We start from the raw sequence: 22916 nt of genomic DNA, 5'->3' as shown, positions 1-22916 counted from the left end.
GAGTTTTCATTCAGGTTGATTATATATTATAATTATTAACTGACACTAAAAAGTAAAAAAATAACACGTTTAATAAAACCGACTTCAAAAACTAAAAAGTATCAAATAACTAAAAATTTAATTTAATACACCTTTACCTTTAATATTAATAAAGTATTCTTATTTCTATGTGCTACCTATTGATAGCTTTGAAGTCCATGCCAAGCCCTAAACAAAATAAAACTTAAAATTATAAATAATATTAAGTTTTACAGTTATATGTTTACAGCTTAACTTTTTTGTTATTATTTATACTTTTCAGTTTTTGAAGACGGTTTTTGTAAACGTTTTTTTTTTTTTGGAAAACTATAAGCTTTATGTAAACCGTCAAGAAATGGTTTCAATTATGCGATATTTTGGCGATTTCTTGGGATAGCGGCCTTAAAGCACAGCAATTTCACAAAATATACATTTGATAAAAAAAAGCGTTATGAAGCGCACTGAGCCACAAATTGAATCTATTATGTTCGACAAACGTGCGAATTACTCGTCATGTAGTCAACGATTTGGAGAACGTGCCTCTCACATTAATATGATTCAATATTTGTTCAAATATTATAAACGAGTATTTCGTAAAGGAATTACGTTACTGTCCTGCAATTATTAACGTGTGTGAATATTTGTGCTATAAATTATTACTTTTGTTATTTGTAACTAAATAATAATTGCGTTTCTATTATATAGTTAATATTTTAGCAAACAGCGTAAGTTTTTTTTTTTTTTTTTTATAAAAATAGGGGACGAGACGAGCATGACTTTCAGCTGATGATAATTGATACGCCCTGCCCATTACAATGCAGGGCCGCTCAAGATTATTCAAAAACCCAAAAGTTCTGAGCGCGCTACTACTGCGCTCGTTACATTGAGACATAATATGTTAAGTCTCATTTGCCCTGTAATTTCACTAGCTACGGCGCCCTTCAAACCGAAACGCAATAACGTTTAAATTATTACTGCTTCACGGCAGAAATAGGCGCCGTTGTGGTACCCATAATCTAGCCGGCATCCTGTGCAAAGGACCCTCCTGGTCCACTGGTGAGACTTGTCGGAAGAAAAATAAAATAAAAAGTTAACAAACTTAAACATAAATAAAAAAAAATTAAATTGAGAAAAAAAAAAGAGATAATACCTTTATTTTTCTAGCAGAACACTTAAACGATAAAAACATATTTACGAGTTCTTATCCGCATAAAAGAACTCATTGTTCTAGGGTTGGCCGTCAAGCTAAACTTAAAGAATAACCACACACACACCACACATTCATAATAGTCTGCTAACTTAAATCATTGCTAATTCTCACTCTGTCTTCTTCTATTGACCTAAGTCAGAATGAGAAATAACACTCCTTAGCGGCTGTTTTAAGTTAGCGGACCATTATGAATAAGGGGGTAAATGATTAAAAGTTTGAATATTGACGCGAATGAGAACAATCGAATAGTAATTAAATACCGAGACAGAAGAGAGAATGAAGTAAAGTAAGAACCGTCCGCCCCAATATTTTATATTAAATAAATAGTAAATATAAACTAGTAAATATAAAGAGATAATAGAAGAATATATGCATTAAAAGAAGTAACAATGTTTTATTGTTTATCTACACCCATGCTTTAAATTCTCTATTAAAGATTCTTAAACAGTTAGCTTATTACCAACATTAAAACACCCAATGGCGAAATAACCATAACATCATCCAAACGAGTGTTGTAATGTTGTACTGAATTTCATAACAACACTCCTTGGTTTTTTTTTCGATCCCTTCATGCGCAAAGAGTTTCAACAAACAGCCACATTCTTATTGCTCGATGCGTGGTATCTGTATGAGTTTCAAAAAAAGAACTTTTTCGTTTACGCGAGTTCCACACTACCAAACGGTGGCGCGCCGTAAAAAAAGTAAGTTATTCGAAACCCCGCCATTTTTCTTGAAAAAATGAGCGATTCAAGTTTTGACAGCACACTGCCGGATATTTTAAACGCTGCAAAAGAACATAATATTCGAGTGAATTTTAAAAATTGCACTGTACAAAATGTAAATTACTACTAAAATAAATAATTCTTTCATTAATACTTAGATTATTTGTATATAATCAGTAATGAATGATATTAGGTTACTACTAGGACTGGCTGTTTTAATGTTAGCAGTAAGCTAAATGTTTCAGAATCTTTAAGAGGATTCATATTCTGGGTGTAGATAAAGTCTTGTATGCAACTGTTGATAATTAGGTATTAAAACACTCATGTGATACTATTATCACAAACCCATATTCGTGTTTTAATACCGCTTATTACACAACAGTTGCATAAATAACTATTAACGATCCCGCGTGTGAGGGAAGACTCACGCGTTACAGATTTGTGCGTTTTCTTATTGATAGTCGATTAATCACCTTGGATATCACAATAATATTATTTTTCTTAAACGTCGAAGAGTAAGATGAAAAATATCCAATATATGGTACTTTCTGTTGAAACTCTGGTTATTTGTACGTGCAAAAGGTACATTAATAATATTACAGCAAACAGCGTAAGATCTCATAACTCGGTTAAATGCAGCGATAGGTACCGCCTGCTGCAAACTATTTCGATGGGGAAAATTGCTGGGAAAAGAGGTGTTCGAAAAAGAAAGAAGTCTTGGCTCAGAAATATAAGGGAGTGGAGTGGCATGGCATCAAGACAGTCCAAGAACTATTCTGCTTAGCCATGGACAGGGAGAAGTTTAAAAAGCTGACCACTGATATAATAGAGAATAAGTTAATATTTTGCTTTGTATTGCTGGAATTATTTTAGATTTTTATTTGTTGGAAATTGTATGAAGGGTCTATTATTAGTTAATTAAAAATGCCTGAGTAATACGAATTTATCGTATTTATAATGAGCTTCGCTGTACTGTGACCCAGATAGAGCCCGATATGTATAATATTGTCACAAGAGTGGGTCAAGGATTGGAAAGTAATACACAGCTTAAAGGGCCATTATTTGCGTTCACTTTCACGAACTTATACTTCGCCAGTCTGCCGCAGTTCCTCTTCAGATGGCGGTGCCCTCAGCAGATCACACCGCACTGACCACGCGTTACTTTCTATCTTCTCCTCACTGAATCTCTTTCCACTTTTCATACTTTCTACTACTTTTTCTGCTCTTCCTTCTTTTCCTTTTCACTTTCGAGTCTGATAATAAACCAAAAAATTCCTAACACTGGTAGGTATCAAACTCGGGTCTCTAGTATCTGTAATCACTTTTCCGGTCTCGTCATTTACGTAGAAGCGTTGCTACGCGACAATATTATACTCGTATTTCTAACAGCAAGGTGAGCTTTGTTGTTTTTGTTGTTGTTTGCTTTGCAACAGTATGGCTACCGAGATAACACTATAATTAGTCATCGATGTAGGCATTGCATTTGAATAACCAAAAAGTCGTGTCGCGTCCATTTTTAAATTGCCCCCCTTTGGAGCACGGGCCCCACGTTCGTAAACACTGGTCTAGACCTTTATAATGGTCCAATCAAGAGCCTTAATGCCTAAACAGCCCGGCTAAGCTAACTAAACGCTCTGTTCATTTCTGTTCATAATATTTATCTTGTCTGTCAAGAGTCAAAACCCTTATCAACCGAGTTCAAAAGAGGAAAGGCTATTTATCAATACTTTTTATGTATAATGTCAGAACTCTGTTAATGAACCCATTTAGTACCTTATTTTCCTATGAAATGGAAATATTGTTTCAGATTGAAGCCATTTTTAAATCAGTGTGATAAAGCTCATTATTAGGCAGACTCCTCCCATTATATATAAATATGTAATTTAGTGAAATGGAATTCGGATTTTATTTGTTAATAGTACATTGTGATACAAGGGTGAAAAGTAGGTTGTTACAAACGAGCTGTCATTAAGAATCCTGAGGCAATAGCGAGGGTTCTTAATGTCAAGTCGAGTATGCGATAGTCTACACGCCCGGCATGTACCACACGACGAATTTCAATACAGCTGTGGGAAATAGTAAAAAAACAAATCAAAGTATTAAAATATGTTTATTCTAAAAATACTTTCGAAAAATGGCGCGTTTATGCAACTGGACTTTTTTTTACAACGATACTAGGCAACGCAACGGGATCGTATCCGTATACTGCCTGTTCGAATTTTGACAAATATTGATGTAAGATTAAATAAATAAAACTGGTAAATAAATATCAAAAACAACAATTTAAAAAAAATTTAAAAATTGAATTCTGACGTATGGACATTAATCTTTCGTCGTATAAAATCTTTCCGATTTTAATCAACGTATAAAAACTTCTTGCAACTAAACTTTTTTTAAATTGACTTATACTGTAAACGTAATGATTGAGTTCATATTATAAGAAAGTCACGGAAAAGGGATACCTTGGCGAAAGATTTAATTTTCGAATCATAATTGAAGCCTCTGAAAGTACGCCATCTTTAACAAACACACTGTAAAATAATATTATTCTTATGAAACTGGTGGCTTTTTATCTTGTCTTTATGAGAGCCGGTAACACCGCGTCCAATAGTAAGTAAATAAAAAATTGTTCTTGGGTTTATGTACATTGATTGATTATACATAAGATCTCACATAATATTATATTAAATTTACTCACATTAGTACAGACCTCCCACAGGCACCAGCGATCGTTGATAAATTTTATATGCTTTGTTCAACGGTCAGGTTAGGTAATACGTCACTCGAACGGTTGACTCAGTTGGAAGACCGTTCGCACGGAACGCGAGAGGTCGCGGGTTCAAGTCCCGCATCGTTCATAAATTTTATTTCAGTAATAATTCTTGGTTTGTCTACGCCTGCCCTTCCTTAACTAAATCCTAGCTGCGCCCTGGAATGTAAGTCTTATCCAATTTAAAAGAAAATCCCATAGCTGTATGGCATATTTTCTTATACAATTGAGCTTAGATTGTTGAAACATCTACAAATACATAGATGTTTATGAGAACAGCAAGGGCGACATATTTGCATCTTAACCTCTTTCAGTGAGAACCCTCAACTTGAGTGCCAGTGAGTATCATAACTGCTTGGTTTTCCGAAGTCTTATAATAAACGTTCTAGTTCGTTGGATACTTAAAAATCAATACAATTTTGTATTATAATACTTTATACTTATATTTTACAATAAAATATATTTTTGAAATTATACTTCTTTAGGCGCGTTCGGGGACTAGTAAAAAAATAAGGACTCCGTGTCACCTTACATAACAGTGTAGCACCAAAACAATCCGATTAACGTGTAAATACATAACTCCACGCACACACTTACACTACTACAGGCCGATAGGCGGCCATTATGAGAATTATCATCGTCTGTGACAGATTAGTTTGCGTCTCAATAAAATATTTTAAAAATGCCGTCGTGCGTTGTGAAAAAGTGTAAAACGATACTATATAAGTATTTGCGGATATATGATTATTTAAGGGAGAAAACAATGTGTAACTTGTTTCCCCTGTAACCGCACATACACTAGCATAACGGTGCTTCACTTGCTAATATCACGCCGCGGTGTCCTTCTTTTTTTACTCGTCCGTGGGCGCATTATTAAAGAATGATGAGAGTGAAATTTTATGATGCGCGCGCATCCCACAACGGGTAACAGGATGAAGTTGGTTCCTAAAATTTACTGACGTTTGCGTCATTCGTTTTATTTTTTGGTTTCTTCGTCTATTATTAGGAAAGACAAAGGGTTCAAGCCCATACAGCCTTATCCTTTACTTAATAATTAATTGTCAAAGCCATCTTTGCAAGAAGCTTTCTAAAAATATAGAATAGCACGAGGAATAAAATAATTTTAATGATTTTTGCTTCGTTAGGCCAAAGAAGTACAACTTCTTGCGTGCATACCTTACTTAAGTACACACACACTTTATTTTTATCACACTATTTCTTATTTAAGCTCATTGGACATTATGTTCTACTTTATATTTTGTTTTTACATAAACGCTAACGGCCTTACAAATAAAATTGGCATAAAGTTATAACTAATCATAAACCAAGAATATGTAAAATGTTTACAAATAGACATTTTGCTTACGAATGGTTTGCTCGGACGTATAACGTTTCCCGCGTTTATTTGCAAGGCAGCTTGTCATTCGGAAAACTTCAAAATTATCATTGTATTGACAGTGTTGTCAACGATATTGTAAACATTTTGCATTTTCTTTGTTTATCATCAGTTATAACTTTATACCAAGTTTATTTGTAAGGCCGTTAAAGTTAAAGTTTTTAGTTTTTTTTATCATCGTTTTAAGATTAAAAATGTAAAAATAAAAAACTAGTATTAATTGTGTTTAATGTTGAGTTTAACTCGATACGATAGGTCGTGACAACTTCTATCTGGCTTGGACTGGTGACATTAATCGGCTTTATGATAAGCCGTGCATGCGGATATTGGGTTAACATTTCTGTTTGTACAATTAATTTTACTTTATGTAGTAAACAAATAGTATCGCCGATAGTTGATTGTAAGTTACTAACGGCCGTGCCCAATATTCAGTCTATCTCTTATTTGAGATAAAAATCGTAACTATCGTTGACTTTTCTGTCCCAATAAACTTATCTACGGTAACTGACCTTACACGTTGACACTGTCTGTCAATGGGAGGACGTATAGCTTACCAGCGGCGCGAGAAGTTTGTATAGAAATTGAAATTCACGAGTCCCAATGTAAGGCGATAAGAATGACTTATCGGGTATATTGGGACAGCTTCAGATTATTGACAGCTAATTACTGATTTGATTGATTTGAATTTATCTCTATCTGTAGATAGTATATTGGGAACAGCCGTTAGATTGTTTTTGAACATTGTAAACAATCACATTTTTTTCTAACCGGGTCTAGAGCCAATTCTGAGATTGAGAATAAATTTTTATGTGGGAGATAAATAATTTTAATGGTTTACTTGGCACCAATACAAAACGTTGTAATTATTTATAAGTCAAATTTAAATGTAAAATAAGAAAATTGTTGTAAATTTTTGGTTTTCCGTTTTAAAAGGTATAAAAGGCATTTATTTTCTTGAAATTGATTGCTTTAGAATTCTTTTTGATGTCATTTCTAATATACTTGAGATACTACTACCGCTTCGGAAACAAATTGCGCTCTGAGAGAGAAGAATCGGCGCAAGAAACTCTTACAGCATTCTTTTTTTTGCGCTCTTTAAGTTACAGACCTGGTAAAGCAATTTGTTTGCATTGAGTGACATTATAGTCTTGAGATTCATTATTATTGTCTTTTTTTCTAGGCGACAGGCTTACCTTAATACACTCGTTCACAATAATTACTGATTATTGTCACCATTACATAATTTTGGGTTAAAACATAGAGAACTAATGGATACTCAAATTTTATTAAGTTGCTTCAAATAAACTTTATTTAAATAGACTTAAGCAAAACGCTTATGAATCGTCATTGTAATTATTTAGTTTAAATTACTGAATCTAACATATGTCCGGAAAAAGTAGAACTCGTGAGAAGAACATACAAGAAACTCAACGACCGCTCTTTTCAATCAATGAGTATTTTACGATAGCTGTAATATACAAAACATTTACAATTACAAAGCGCAAATCCAAAGAAAATTGTATTGTTTTTGGTTCTTTGAACGTTTAATCATTTTGACGAAATCACGGTCAATATTTTGTTTTTTTTTTTTTATCTTTACATAGACACATATTACTTGTATGTTTTTTTACATGATTTTTATAAGATTCACCAGTATGTATGTTTGTTTGTAACCGACTCATTTGGGTGCGATTTTGACCCACTTTAAACGGCCCGATTTCATTAAAATTTCGCAGATTTATCGAGGACTGATGACAATAAAATAAGAGTTTTGACGTTAATTTTAAATTAAAAAATCGAATACCAAAGACAATTTTGTGCTTTTTAGCGAATTTTTTAGTTTTCTTTTTAAACTATTATATAATATTATTTCACTAAGATATAGAGCGCGTTTAATCCTACAATTATAACATCACAAGCTTCACTAATAAGTTTAAAATAGATATTCTTCAAGTTGGCTTCCTCGGCCTTTGAATAAGTATTGTGTAAGTGAATATTGCATAAGAAAATACTGTTTCTTCAGTTTGTCAAGCATTTATTGTACATTAGTAATAGGTAAGATATTTTCACATCTATTTTTTTGACAGTAAGCGATGAAACGATCACTACGTTCAGCTGGTGACGAACGAATACAATTTATTGCCACTAAGAATTTTTGGATTTTTCAAGAGTCCTGAGCGGCTCTGCATTGTAATGGGCAGTGCGTATCAAGTACCATCAGCTTAACATCCTGCTCGTCGCGTCCCTTATTTTCTTTAAAAAGTCTCTTCTCTCCACTTTGGTGGATACCGAACCTTAGGGAATTAAACAACCCGCCCTACGATGCCACGAGCAAAATTTAAACACCTTAATAGTCCATGTAGAGAGGCCCACAAAAGAATGTTAAGATTATCAGTCTCCAGCAATATTCCTTCGCAGAAACACAATGATCAATTAGTTATTAGACGCACGCTCAATATAAGCAGCTTCTCTCTAGTTATATCGGGACTTCAGTCAATTATACACAATCATTGTCTTACAACAATTGTTTATTTTTAGAATTTTCATTGAGTGAATCATTAAATTGAGAGCTGTTCTATCTACTAACTACGCAGGCGCTATAAATAATATTCAGACCAATATTATAATGTTCAAGAACGTGGTAAATATTTTTTTTTTAATGAAAAGGAGGTCAAACGAGCGTAGGGGTCACCTGGTGTTAAGTGATCACCGCCGCCCACATTATCTTGCAACACCAGAGGAATTTGCGTTGCCGGCCTTGAAGGAAGGTGTACGCGCTTTTTTTGAAGGTACCCATGTCGTATCGTCCCGGAATCACCGCACAAGGAAGTTCATTCCACAAATTTGTAGTACGAGGAAGAAATCTCCTTGTCAACCGCACTGTGGAGGATGGTGGGGATGATATCCTAAATTGTGGTGTGTGGTGCGAAGATAGAATTCGGCGGCAGGAATCAGATGAAACAGCTCTTCGGAACATATATTAATAAAAAAAAAACACACATAGTAAATAGAACCCATTGACCTGATAACTGATTCCTGCGCCTATAGATTATTTCTTAAATTTTACAATTTATGTAACTTTTTAGATAAAAACGAAGCCTGAAAACTTTCGCAAAAAACACAAGTTTTTACTCGTGCATTTTTTCGATATTATATAAATTTATATTTGTTTTATGACAGTAATAGACGAGACGAGCAGGACGTTCAGCTGATAATTGATAACGCCTGCCCATTTCAATGCAGTGCAATTCTTGTATATATATAATCTGAATATCGGAAACGGCACTTCCAATTTTCATGAAATTCAGTATATAGGTAGTTTCGGGGGCGAGAAATCGATCTAGCTAGGTTTTATCCGTGTTTTAATGAGAAACAGCTACAATAACATTAGAATACAAAGGTAAATTTCGCCACAAGGTATATACAAGACTAATAGCTCAGATGGGACATTGGGTGATCCGGAAAGCAGAAGACCCCGGTTCCAATCCAGATGTACTATTATTAAACGACTTCAAAAAAAGAGGAGGTTCTCAAATCGTCGGTATGTTTTGTACATTCTTAAAAATCCGAGCAAGGCTCGGTCGTTCGGACAGTAAGGTATTGATACTCATTCATAAACCCCGTTTTGATTTATTTTTCTTTCTAGTTAGCAGCTCTTCTATTCTAAAGAACGGTGAAGTGAAAATATAAAATAGATTTACATAATGTTAACCTTGCTTATTCAACTAAAATTCTGCCTCTCCAAATAATGAGAACGTTATTGTATTTACTAATGAACTACACGCTCAACTGAACCTTGTTATTACAAATCTACTCGTAATTAGAAATTTTCAACTAACGACGATGCATGCTGAAAACATGTTAAATTTTAGAAAGAACGAAAAATGTTTATTTGTGACGTTATAGTACAGTACATCTAAATATCAAAACACTTAAAAATTTAAACATAAAACAACATTGAGGAATATTATTTTCACCTCTCCTGCACGAAAAGGGCGCTATTGCTATGTGAAAACTAATAAAATAAATAAATAAAATAAAAATAAAATGAAAAGCCTTTATTGTTTTTAACAAGTTTTACACAGAGTAGTTTCGTGTGCCTAAAATTAATTTACTTATGACTGCTATCTAAAAAACACATTTTGACTATTAACTAGAGTTTAACTAATATACTAACAATTTTAATATCTATTGATTATCGGCAAACGGTAGTTCGGTTACAACTTGTATTCCGACAAAGGCCTCCTCTAAAGCTCTCCAGTCTTTTCACACTTTTGCAGTGCGAGTCCATGTTGAAACCGCTATTTTCTTAACGTCATTCTCCCATCTCTTAGCCTGTCTTCCTCTATGTCTCTTTCTGTCTAATTCCGTCCATTCTGTGTTAAGTTTTGTCTATTTTTCTTGCTTTTCTCTCATCATATCCGGGAATTACTCCGCGTTAAAAAAATAAACAATGCGATCCGGTGCGTTGCGAAACTCATTTGAGTCTAGCGTATTATCTCATTGTCACAAAAATTTATGTTACTTATCGAAATTTAGATTTATAAATTTTTCAACTTTTGATTTTTTTTTAGGAGGGTTTGGTATTTATAATAAACATTGTTAAATATTTGTATATTTATTGTTAAATGTTTCTCTTACTATAACCTATAACACCTTTCTCGCTAGTCGAGGTGTAAAGTTGTATGTTTCATACGAGAGCATTTTTTTTGTCCCGTGCCTTTAAATCACTCACTACCTCAGTAGTCTATATAAGAATTCCATTCTAGACTACTTCGACAATTTGTGATTTAAAGTCAGCACTCGCAGCAAAAGATAACTTTGCTCACTTGTTGAACAAATAACTATTTCTATACGACACAGTGGTCCCAACTCAGCATGTTTGCTGGTTTTAATACCACCACTGGTCTTCCGTTCGCCCATTTAAGTGTCATAACTTTCATATAAACAGTTTTGTAACAAAGTTATGCTTTTACAGCAAGTTTAATGACAAAGTTAATGAAGTGGGCTAAAAGGATTAAGAGCATACACAAAACTGTAATGCGTAAATAAACAAAACGAATTCCGTGCACGTGTGGCATACCGACTTTCGCCATAAAATGTAGAAGTTTAGCTGTGCGGAGGGTTAGCCCATTACGAAACACATTTAAAAAGGAAATTATATTGAATTATGATTAAATATTTGTTAATTAATTATTTTCATACTTAGATAGACACAAATTTCACGAAATAATACTTGGATAGTATTAGTAAAATTGTAAAAATCACTACTAATTATACAACAAAGTCCTCCGCCGTGTCTGTCTGTCTGTTCGCGATAAACTCTTTTTTTTTAATGAAAATTAGGGACGAGAAAGCAGGACGTGATGGTAATTGATACGCCCTGCCCATTACAATGCCGCGCCGACCAAGAATATTGAAAAACCCAAAAATTCTGAGCGGCACTAGAACTGTGCTCGTCACCTTGAGACACTATTGTCTACTTGACATCTATATGTCAAGTCTCATTTGCCCAGTAATTTCACTAGCTACGGCACCCTTCCGATCGAAATATAGTAATGCTTACACATTACGGCTTCACGGCAGAAACAGGCGCCGTTGTGGTACCCATAATCTAGCCGGCATCCTATGCAAAGGAGCCTCCCACAAACTCATTCAAATTTTGCATGAATAACTTGGGACATAAGAAACTTACTAGCCGAGGTTACTTGAATAGTCCACATTGAATCGTATCAAGTTGAAATTAAAAACAAATAGCTGAGTTTCTAATTTACTAATTATGACAGTAATCACGGCTATCATGTTCACGAAGTATCCTTACACAAACAATGAATTCAAGCTCTAAAGGTTGATGCATCCAATATACGATAATTTATATTTATACAGTTTATTCTTTATTACTTTTTATGAAACAATTTATACCTTACAAACTAATTTATTTTGTGTAATACTGCCATTGTAAAATACTCTATTGATTGAAAAGAGTGGCCGTTGAGTTTCTTGTATGTTCTTCTCACTAGCTCTACTTTTTCCGAACATGTGGTAGATTCAATAAAATAAAATAAATATTAGTACGGACGATTCAGAAGCGCTTAGGCCTTATTGAATAAATTTTATTTGACTTTGACTTTGACTCCTTCAGTGTTAAAAAAACCATACTTCCGATTCAGCTCGATTAAAAGATACTGTCATTAAAGCCTCGTGAAGCGACAATGTTTTAACATTTCCCGCTGAACTAAAATATTGAAATTTTGCAAGTAACAATTGTCACAGTGCAAGTAAACTCCTCCTCCTCGCGTCGGTTTCCTCAGTGCTGAGGGTCGTGATCATCTCGACAGAGTACTTTTTTGCGTATTATTTGCCGCCATCTGCCCCTGTCGGAAGCAGAGTGTAAAGCGTCGTGGACAGTGGTTTCAAGGGCAGTGCGAATCTGATCGGTCCATCGCATGGGGCAAGTAAACTACAGATAACAAAATAACAATAATTTCTTGAGTTTCATGAGCGGTTTTAGCGCCTACAATACTATGTATAGTAAAGTGTAATGTTTCATTATTTTTTTTTTATAATACGTCTATGTTTTACGGCCGTTCCCAATATTCAGTCTATTTCCGGTTGTGGCCTACTTGAGATAAAACTCGTAACTATCGTTGACTTTTCTGTCCCAATAAACTTATCGACGGTAACTCACCTTATCCGTGCACGCTGTCTGTCAATGGGACGATGCGACGTATAGCTTACCAGCGATATAAAGTTTGTATGGAAATTGCAATTCACAAATACTTATCGGGTATATTGGGACAGCTCCAGATTATTAACAGCTAATTACTAACAGTAGAAGGTAGTAATTTATCTCTATCTGTAGATAGTATATTGGGAACGGCCGTTAGCAATTTATTCAGTAGCTAAATCTCATTGCGCGAGTTGACATAGATAGAAATAGAATTCAGTATTGATTATTATGGTATTCTTTTTGACACGTGCCTCTGGAGATATTAAAAATTTAAACAGCTGCGTATCATATTTGGCTGAATGCGCGTGACTCTTTGTTGGCATAATATATTAATTTTTAATATGGCGGGTAGAGGCAAAGAGTATCATCTCATAAGGGAGAAAACAACAGGTGAACAGGTTGAACAGGTGTCCAGTTTATGTAGATTTATAGTTCAAAAACCTTCCACAATGGCGCTGGTGTAGGCACTAGGTATGGTATGAAGTATGGTGAATGTAGCAATTGTAAGCGAAATGAAGTATGCTGTGTTAATTTTTTTTAATATTATTGTCGACTAAAGTAGTTAAATAGTGAAAATTTAAACAACTTACGTTGTACAAAATAATGAAGTAAATATAAAACCCTAAAGAGTTATTATGAGAAAACATGTAGCTAGAGTGATTAGTACCTTAATACTAATACCTTTTTTAAGTTTGGCGCTTGTTTTAAGATTTACCCTGATGCTAATGTGGCGCCACACTAATTTAACGCATTTTGACGGACACTTCTTTATATACACAGATGATAATCCTTGCCTCTACCCTCCATATTAAAAAATAATATAATGTGACAACAAAGAGTCACGCGCATTCAGCCAAATATGATACGCAGCTGTTTAATCTGTGACAAGTTTGTAGTCTGTGTACTTGAGTGCGACGTACGGCGGCCGCGGCGGCAGGAAGTATAAATAGTTCAAGTACACGTTTTACAGTGTGGTGGACAAGTTGGCACAGTTTTTGTACGACTAACTACTTCACATTTGGCAATCACTCAAAACAAAACCATTTACAGAACTAACTTAATGTTTGTTATAACTTCTCTTGTATTCGCTTAATTGGGAAACTGTTTGAGTATTGTAGTACACGAGCAACTAGCTCGAATTTCGTCGTCGCTTCATGAAGATTTAATCAGATTTATTATTTTAATTTACTTAACACTTACAAACCCTTATTTATTAGGGGATCCAGATTATTTTATCCCAGCCAAAGTCTTTCTATGCTTGTTAATACTCGAAACAAACATAAACTCGCAATTCCATCTACTAGGCTCCGTAAAATTGCTAAATCTTTTAAAGTGGATTGTGTTATATTTTATAATAAACTCCCAAATGAAATTAAAATATAACCTATTAAAAAATTTTAATGTATCGTAAAAAATAAATTAACATCTAAGGCCTATTATAATGTGAAAGATTATTTGAATGATAAAGATAGTTGGAAATAATGTTCTAAATTTTGTTAATGAATATTGTTATACTCATTTGAATGCTATTGTAACTTTTGTACTTCATCCTGACTTGCACTAAATAACTTATAAAGTTTTACAGTGAATAAAGATTTTTTGACTTTGACTTTGACTTTGTGGTACCAGGTCGACCTGTTATAGTTAATAAATCATTGTATTTCTTGGATGCAATCACTAATATCATGGTGTCATTACAATAATCATGTTCACCATGTTTACGAAGCATCCTTACACAAGCATTAAGTTCAAGCTCTAAAGGTTGATGCATCCAATATACGATAATTTATATTTATACAGGTAATTCTTTATTACGTTTTCAGAAATAATTTATATTATTTAAACACGACTCATATATTGGATGCAGCACCTTACAAATTAATTTGTTACGTATATTACAACCATTGTACAATACTCTATTTGATTGAAAAGAGTGGCCGTTGAATTTCTTATGTGTTCTTCTCACGAGCTCAATTTTTTACGAACATAGTATGGTAAATTCAGTAATTTAAAAGAAATATTAATAGTGACGGTTCAAAAGAGCTTAGTTTAAGCCTATTTGAATACAGTTTATTTGACTTTGACTATGTATACTATTAGACAAGCTCTCTGGTCTTAAATAATTGCTCACTGAATTTCAGTTTCCACGTCGAAACTAGTTTAGTTCACTGCGAACAAGCGAGAAGGCCAGAGCACTGTTTTGTAAGCCGAGAACGTTGTTTTCAACAAACTAACAATGATTTTGTTTAAAGAGACCAACAAAACATTGTCATTATTAATACATCTGCGTTTGCAAGGCATTATTCAACAGTGCAGTTTTCAAGAAGCTTTCTTCCACTTACTTGTACGTGTAAGTAAGTGGAAGTGGAAGAATGAGCTTCCTTGTGCGCTGTTTCCGGGACGATACGACATGGGTACCTTCAAAAAAAGCGCTTATAACTTGTACTTGTAAACTTTTTTTTCGCCTTCAAGGCACTCCCATAATTCCTCTGGTGTTGCAAGAGAATCATTTAACACCATGTGAGACGGACAGACACACAACCGCGCCCGAGGTGGCGTCGCAATTTTTGTCAAGTCAAATATATCACATCATTCACTTCCACCGGTGGAGCATGATATATGCGATATAATTGCAATTAGATTAGAGTCTCACCGCGGACAGACACCCATCACAATAGTTAACTTTTATTGTCCTAAGCGAGACAGTTGAATCACGACAGCCATCGCAAAAGCTCTCTCTCTCGGCAACACCGTCATCTGTTCTGGAGATTATAACGCCCGCCATAGACACTGGGATTGCAATCGAGCAAATTCCAATGGATCGCGTCTTTTTAATCACTTTGCAGGTCACGAATATAATATTTTAATTCCGGACAAAGCGACCCACCTCCCCTCCAACCCTAGGCACTCTGCCGTTAAATTACAACTCACCCTTGCCAAAAATATCACAAACGTTACAGACCCACTGACTAATGACTTTATCTCGGACCATTGTCCCATTATTTTCGAAATTAATAGCCGCATCTCGCGACCTATCTTTAAATACGGTAATGCTAAATGGGACACTTATAAAAAACATATTAACGAAGCCCTCCCCTCCCCCGGCTCCTTAAAATTACACCGACCCGAATTAGTGGACAACGCCATACAAACACTGACTGACGCTATAATCAAAGCCCGTAATGCGAACATCCCGACGTTCACACCTAAACAAACAAATAAACTTCCACACGACATAACAAGACTTATCAAACTAAAAAACCAATACCGACATCACGCACAGAGACTTCATACGTGTCGGCTTAACACGATTATTAATTCACTTCAAAACCAAATATCTTTTAAAATAAAATCTCTCACTTCCAACGAAGTGAAAGAACAAGAACCAACGCAAAGACGAACCAAGAACCAACCAAGAACGAATCGCTTGACACCCGCGACATTTCCCTCTGGCAGTTCGCGAGACGCCTTAAAAACGTACACACCCCTCTACCCTGCTTCAGCACCCCCTCGGGCCCCGCCCGGTCGGACGCTGAAAAGGCCGAGGCCCTAGATACACACTTTGAGCGACAGCATAGACTCACCGTGGATCTGAGCGACCCCGACACCGAACGCGAGGTGTCGCGGTCTCTAGACCACCTTTACAAAATAAACGGACCGACCGCACCTACGCCAGTTGTACCTCGCGAAGTCAAATTAATTTTAAAAACCTGTAAACCGCGAAAAGCCCCCGGGCGCGACGACATACAGAACATACTTAGTTAATATCTCCGTCTCCGTCTCACCTATTTTCCCTCGTCCTGGAAAATAGCAGTAATCACCGCGATACACAAACCGGGAAAAGACCCCACCTCCCCCGCGAACTACAGACCGATTAGTTTACTTTGCACACAAAGTAAAATATTAGAAATTTTAATTAATAATAGAATAAACTCACTTATAGAATCAAACCTACCTGAGGAACAATTCGGTTTCCGAAGGTCACACGCGACTACTCACCAACTGGCGCGCGTAGTCGAACATATAACACACCAATTTAACTTGAGACACCAGACTGGTATGGTTCTACTCGACCTTGAGAAAGCCTTCAATACCGTCTGGCATGATGCCTTAGTTCACAAATTATTCGAAGCACAAGTCCCCTTTGAATATTGTAGAATAATAAAATCATTCCTTACGAATAGATTTCTTAGAGTTAGAGTCAAAAATAGTTTATCCCCCCCACATCCAGTAGTAGCAGGTGTTCCACAGGGTTCCATCATCTCACCGAGGGCATTTTTACTCTATATGAGAGACATCCCAAAACCTCCGAACACGGTCCTCGCCCTGTACGCTGATGACACAGCTTATCTCTGCAGCAGTAAGAACATCAAATCTATAGTCTCCCACCTTAATACAGCCCTACATTGTGTAAGCAACTACTTCTCTAAGTGGAAGCTTAAAATCAATGACATAAAGACCGAGGCGGTTCTTTTCTCATACAAAACTTCCCGTAAACTCAATATCTCTTTAAAGCCACATATTAATAACCACCCGGTCGAATGGCAGTCACAGGCTAAATACCTAGGACTTATCCTCGACCGGAAACTTTCCTTCACGCCTCATATTAATTACGCCCGCTCTAAGGCACTTACTGCCTTGAGCCTGTTGAGACCCATTTTCTTTAGGAATTCCACTCTCTCAACTAGTAACAAGCGTCTACTATACCAGTCCTACATACGCCCGGTCATGACATACGCAAGTCCGGTATGGATTAACACAAATCAAAACAATTATCGTAAACTACAAACTGTGCAAAATAGATCCCTTAAAACCATCTACCGGACCCACCCGCGTACAAATCTTAAACGACTTCATGTAAAGAAAAACATCCCAACACTAGAACAACACATACAAGAGATATCTCATAGCTTCTACAGAGGGCTACGCCGACTGAAGGACTCCGGTCGCCCTCCGGTCGACTTGTAGTCGTAAGTCACTCACAGAGTACTGCCTCAGCATAAAACGTTATAAACATGCATTACCACATCACAACTGGTTAGAGCTCACAGAACACTAGCGTATACACACACACACACTCACGCACACAGAGTTCTAGCTAGGTCTGAATAAATGTAAAACCAATATATTGTAAATTGGTTTAGTTATAAGAATTAAATAACGGCGAAAACTGGCCTCCTATTCCCTTTCCCTCCTTCCCCTTCCCAAGATCCCCCCCCTCCCCACACCCCTCTTATATTTATATATTATATATGTATGTATACATATCTATGTATTTATTTACCTTAGTTTTTAAGTTAGTTTTAAGTTCTAGTCATTAGTCTTAAGTTAGGTTAAGTGATAGGTTACGATTAATATTACGTTATATCAATAGCAAATAGCCAGGTTTTCCCAGTTTCCTGGATTCCCCCCCAACAAACCTCATGTATTAGTTTTTTAAGCATAATAAAGTTTTATCCCTCAACACGTAGATAGGGTTGTAGAAATAAGTTTTCTGATACCTACATATATAAGGCTTAATTGTAAATTGCTTTAATAAGTAGATTTAAGTAATTTTGTATATATACTTTAAGATCAAATACAGAAATTTGGAATTTAAAATTTTTATTTCGAGAGAACATTAATTATTGTGAATTGTAAGGGGTAACGCTGCCCAAATTGTATTGAGTCTTTATTTTAATAATTATTATTGGTGGAAATAGTAAAATACAGATTTTCTATTTTATGTGCGATTAAATTACCAACCCCTTCTACAATAGTATACTTAAATGGAAATGCTTACATGTGCTGGAAAAAATGAGTGAATATGATAACACGACCGGTGAATCAATACTATTTAAAACTAATGACATTGATGAGTATGTAACACGGCTAAAAGCACGAGTTAAATTCATTATTTGTTTATGCGCGTGATAAACGAATTACCTTAAACGAGTTAATAATATTATTGATAAAAGTTACATTGAACTATTTAACGTGTTTAATATAAGTCCATATTTTAATATAATTTAGAATGTTGGTTTTAGTTTTCTCGGCCTCACTCTCATGTGCTTGCTTGTTCGAGGACAACTTTTAAGATTATTTTCTAGTTCAGCCATAAGGAAGTACATTTAAAAAATATGTTTAGAGGGTAAATGGTTTGTGCCATTTAAACAAAAACATTAGGTTTACAAAAGTGTTTGCTTTAAACACAAAAAAATGTGCTCCGATGCGTGACTGTTAACTTACTCCTTAATAAAATTATAGCAGGTGTTTGTTACAATCTTGTAGTTTATGAAAACATTAAATAAATGACTTAAAAACTACCTAGAAACGTACGCTGTGATTCAATTACATACACCGAATGCAGATATACTTGCTATGGAAATATAAAGCATTTTATATACATATACATGTATATAAAATGCTTGGATATTCCTTGTATATTTGACGATTCCACTTAACATATAATTTTAATACCTCGGGCCTTCAATCGATTCTTAAGTAATTAACAAAAATGAAAAATGACAGCTAACTATAGACGTAATAATTATGTGATTTATTGATTTTTACAATATTTTAATTTATCCTGTCCCTGTGTGTTCTTTTAAACCGTTGTTTTGCACTTTTCGTAGCTTACTCGGTCACTTCGTAGCCTTTGACTACGCACAAATACTAAGCCTCAATCTTACTATGTCACTACAGGTCTAATGTATCTCTAGCGATTTAAAACAAATTTTTTATTTAGATCTTTGGTTCCTGCAAAAACACGGGTTTACCTCTATCAAGAGTCTATCAGCATTAACAGCTTTTTTAGATCAAACAGCACGCGGCTAAGCGCAAATAGTGTTTCGATTAAGCGTTGTAACTTGTACATATTTATACTTAGTCTGGCTATATTACTGATGATAATGACCGTATTTATGCTCAAAGCTCTAAGGAAGTTTCCCAAGTAGTCGATAGAGTGCAAAGTGGGCACTATCCGACTTCAGTGATGCATTGGTGGGGTATTAGCTATGAAGGAGTTACTGAGCCATACTTTTGTGAAAAAGGTATTAAAACATCGGCACAAGTGAGTCAAGATACCTTCTATTCTATTAGATACCAAGATATTCTTGAGAAGGTAGTGAAGCCCCTTAACAACACCATGTTTATTTACCAAGGATGGTCCTTCCAGCAAGATTCGGCGCCGGGTCATAAAGCTGGGTCTACGTAGTCTTGGTTGGAAGCGAACGTTTCGGACTTCAACAGAGCTGAAGACTGGTCGTCATCTAGTCCAGATCTTAATCCGCTGGATTATGATTTATGATCAGTTTTAGAGAGTACGGCTTGCTCTAAACGACGTGATAATATGGAGTCCCTAAAACAATCCGTATGACTTGCCGTGAATAATTTTCCCATGGAAAGAGTGCGTGCTACCTGGCCTCAACATTAAAAGGACAGTATTGCAGTCAATGGAGACCACTTCAAAAAAGTTTTTTGTATTTTAAATTGTTTTATATTTCTGTATTAAACTAACATACAGTATGGCAAGACTAGGTATAATATGAAGGAACAGACATAAACTTATGATGCCTACTACTCGGCTAAGTCGAGTTAGTAAGTCTTTTGTGGGGCGATGTATATGCTTTTACAACGAGATCCCAGAAAATGTTCAAAACAAAAGTATAACGTTATTCAAAAGAATTGTTAAAAAAACGTTTGTGTGGTAAAGGTTACTATAACATAAATGATTTTCTTAATGAAACCACAGATTGGGAATGGAGTGACCGCCCTCAGGCTATTAAATAATAAGTTTAATTGTACAATATTACTTTGTAAACATATTAATTCGATGAAAAAAAAAAGCCCGCTGAGTTTGTTGCGCCCATTCTTCTCAGGTCTGAGGCATTCATTTTGGAATGGGTGGTAGTTTTTTGACTTTCAATTAGTGATGTCACATCCTATTTTGAATAAAAATATTTGAATTTGAATGTAATTGTTTCAGATCTTGACCGGACATTATGTTGTTAAAGAGAACGACCGTTGTGATGTGGACGGGCTAGTAAGTGCTTATGCTGACAGAAGTCTGCAGTCAGCAGAAAGGTAGCCATTTTATATTATCGAGAAGCTTAAGGTTTAATTTGTTTGGTACCTGTGAAAGAAACGAAGTCAAAACGACATGTCCCATTGTAAAATTCTTATTTTATATTTAATTTATAAAGCTAGAAGGATAGAAACATGGAAAATTGGTGGCAATCTAGTCAACCGATAAGCTAAACAGCCCTCTTTTGTTAGCTAAATCATGCAAGCATGCCTTCATCTTCATACTGTGAATCTATCTATCCATCTGCTCTATATTATAAACCTTTACTCAATTAACATTCCTTAATATCTGCCACTACACTTGTTTTAACTCCACATAAATCTCTAGCACTATGGACAGCTAAACGTTCCTTCTTCTCCAAATTGTGCAGTTAAATTTCATTCAAATAAAATCATTATCATTTCATTCATGAGAACAAAGTGTAAAGTTATGAAACATATAAATGTCAAAAGTTACTTAATATTATTACCATATACCGCCACTTCGGAAAATGTTCAGTTTTCATGAGAAGAAGTGCTAAGAAACTAATTGCTACTCTCATAAATCAATATTCCCAGCTTAATTCTGTAATGTTGCAAGGTTTGTGCACCATAAAAAGAGAATCGATATAGCTGTGAAAGTAACTAAAATAGACCAATCTTTCCAAGAAAAACAGCGCTATCAACTATATCTAGTTTCTCGTTCTTAAGCTTTGAATTGCTTGTTATGCCAAACAAACATAACATGAGCAAAAGTCAATTTAAGAAAAGTGAGTTTACTATTCGTTTTTGTACAAAATCAGTTGCTAATATCAACAAAAGTAATTAAACAACAGTTTATTAATTTAAACATAAATATACACTTATCCATAGCGATTAAGGGAGATGGTAAATATAAATTAGGAATAGACAAGGGTCCTAAAATCAACCCCTGTAGTGCCCCCCTTTGAACGATTGATCCAGATGACCATTTTCATTTCTGGTCCATCTTTTCTCTACAGTTTTAGTAGGATATTATCATCTTAGAAATATGGCTTTGGATATGATGAAAATATCCTGTAGAGCCTAAAGTAAAGTGAAGTTTTTAGACTAATGTTTCGTGGCAAATACAATTAAAAGCCTTGGATAAATCACAAAAGACGCCGAGCACATTTCAAGACTCCTTCCACAACAGTATACCTCCTTCCCTATCATCATCTTCTTTACTACCTTAAAATTCATACTAATAATAATATTAAAATACCACACCGCGCAAGAGAAGTCACTCCGATACCAAATTGGTAATTCCAGTGGAGGGAGATTTTCAGTTATTACGTAGGTGTAACAACTAGTATTGTATAAAAACCTACAGCTTTTTACTTAGATCACGACGTCTAGCGCTGTGAATATAACATAACAGCTTTTTACGCCTCCGTTATACGATAAAAGCACTTGTGAATACGAGTGCTTTTACCCTATAACTCCCATTTGGAAAACCTTCTCAACTTGTTTATAAGCATGTGTACCCGTTAAGTTTTGTGTGTAATAAATTTGGATTTGTGGTTTGTGGAACGAAAAATAACGGGCTGTGTGTTTTTTGTGTTCAGCTGATGGTAATTGATACGCCCTGCCCATAACAATGTAGTGCCGCTCAGGATTTGTGAAAAAATCAAAGTGTTCTGAATTCTGAGTGGCACTACAATTACGCTCGTCACCTTTAGACATAAGATGTTAAGTCCCATAGCTACGGTGTCCTTAAAGCCGAAACACAGTAATGTTTATACATTACTGCTTCACGGGAGAAATAGGCGCCGTTGTGGCATACTGGTACCCATAATCTAGCCGGCATCCTGTGCAAAGGAGCCTCCCAATGGTATAGTTTGATACCCTTTGAAATCATTCATTGTTTCTCCGTGTTTGGATTTTTGTACCTTATAAACTGGCCTGCAAAAGTAAGTATCACAATTTTCAAATTATTTTTTTTTCTTAACTATAGAAGGTAGAGATTTAAGATTAAAAACGTTTTGTTGCAAATTTTATAGGCTTTA

General features: G+C 35.2%; 2 protein-coding genes across 7 annotated transcripts in view; both read left to right on the top strand.

Annotated features, from left to right (window-relative positions):
* The window catches only part of LOC126965076 (ELMO domain-containing protein 2), a 250333-nt gene that overhangs the window by 116049 nt on the left and 111368 nt on the right, over positions 1 to 22916 (top strand). The window lies entirely within an intron of this gene.
* LOC126965007 (glutamate-gated chloride channel) overlaps positions 1 to 22916 on the top strand; it is a 109651-nt gene that overhangs the window by 53932 nt on the left and 32803 nt on the right. For all 6 annotated transcript variants that reach the window (XM_050808409.1, XM_050808411.1, XM_050808408.1 and 3 more), the window contains exon 2: positions 20813 to 20910. The gene's annotated coding sequence lies outside the window, so the exon portion shown is untranslated. The remainder of the gene's footprint in view (positions 1 to 20812; positions 20911 to 22916) is intronic.

The sequence above is a fragment of the Leptidea sinapis genome, chromosome 6, assembly GCF_905404315.1.
Source record: "Leptidea sinapis chromosome 6, ilLepSina1.1, whole genome shotgun sequence".
NCBI lineage: Eukaryota > Metazoa > Arthropoda > Insecta > Lepidoptera > Pieridae > Leptidea > Leptidea sinapis.
Note: the sequence above shows the minus strand (reverse complement) of the source record. Positions and strands in the feature narration are given on the sequence as shown.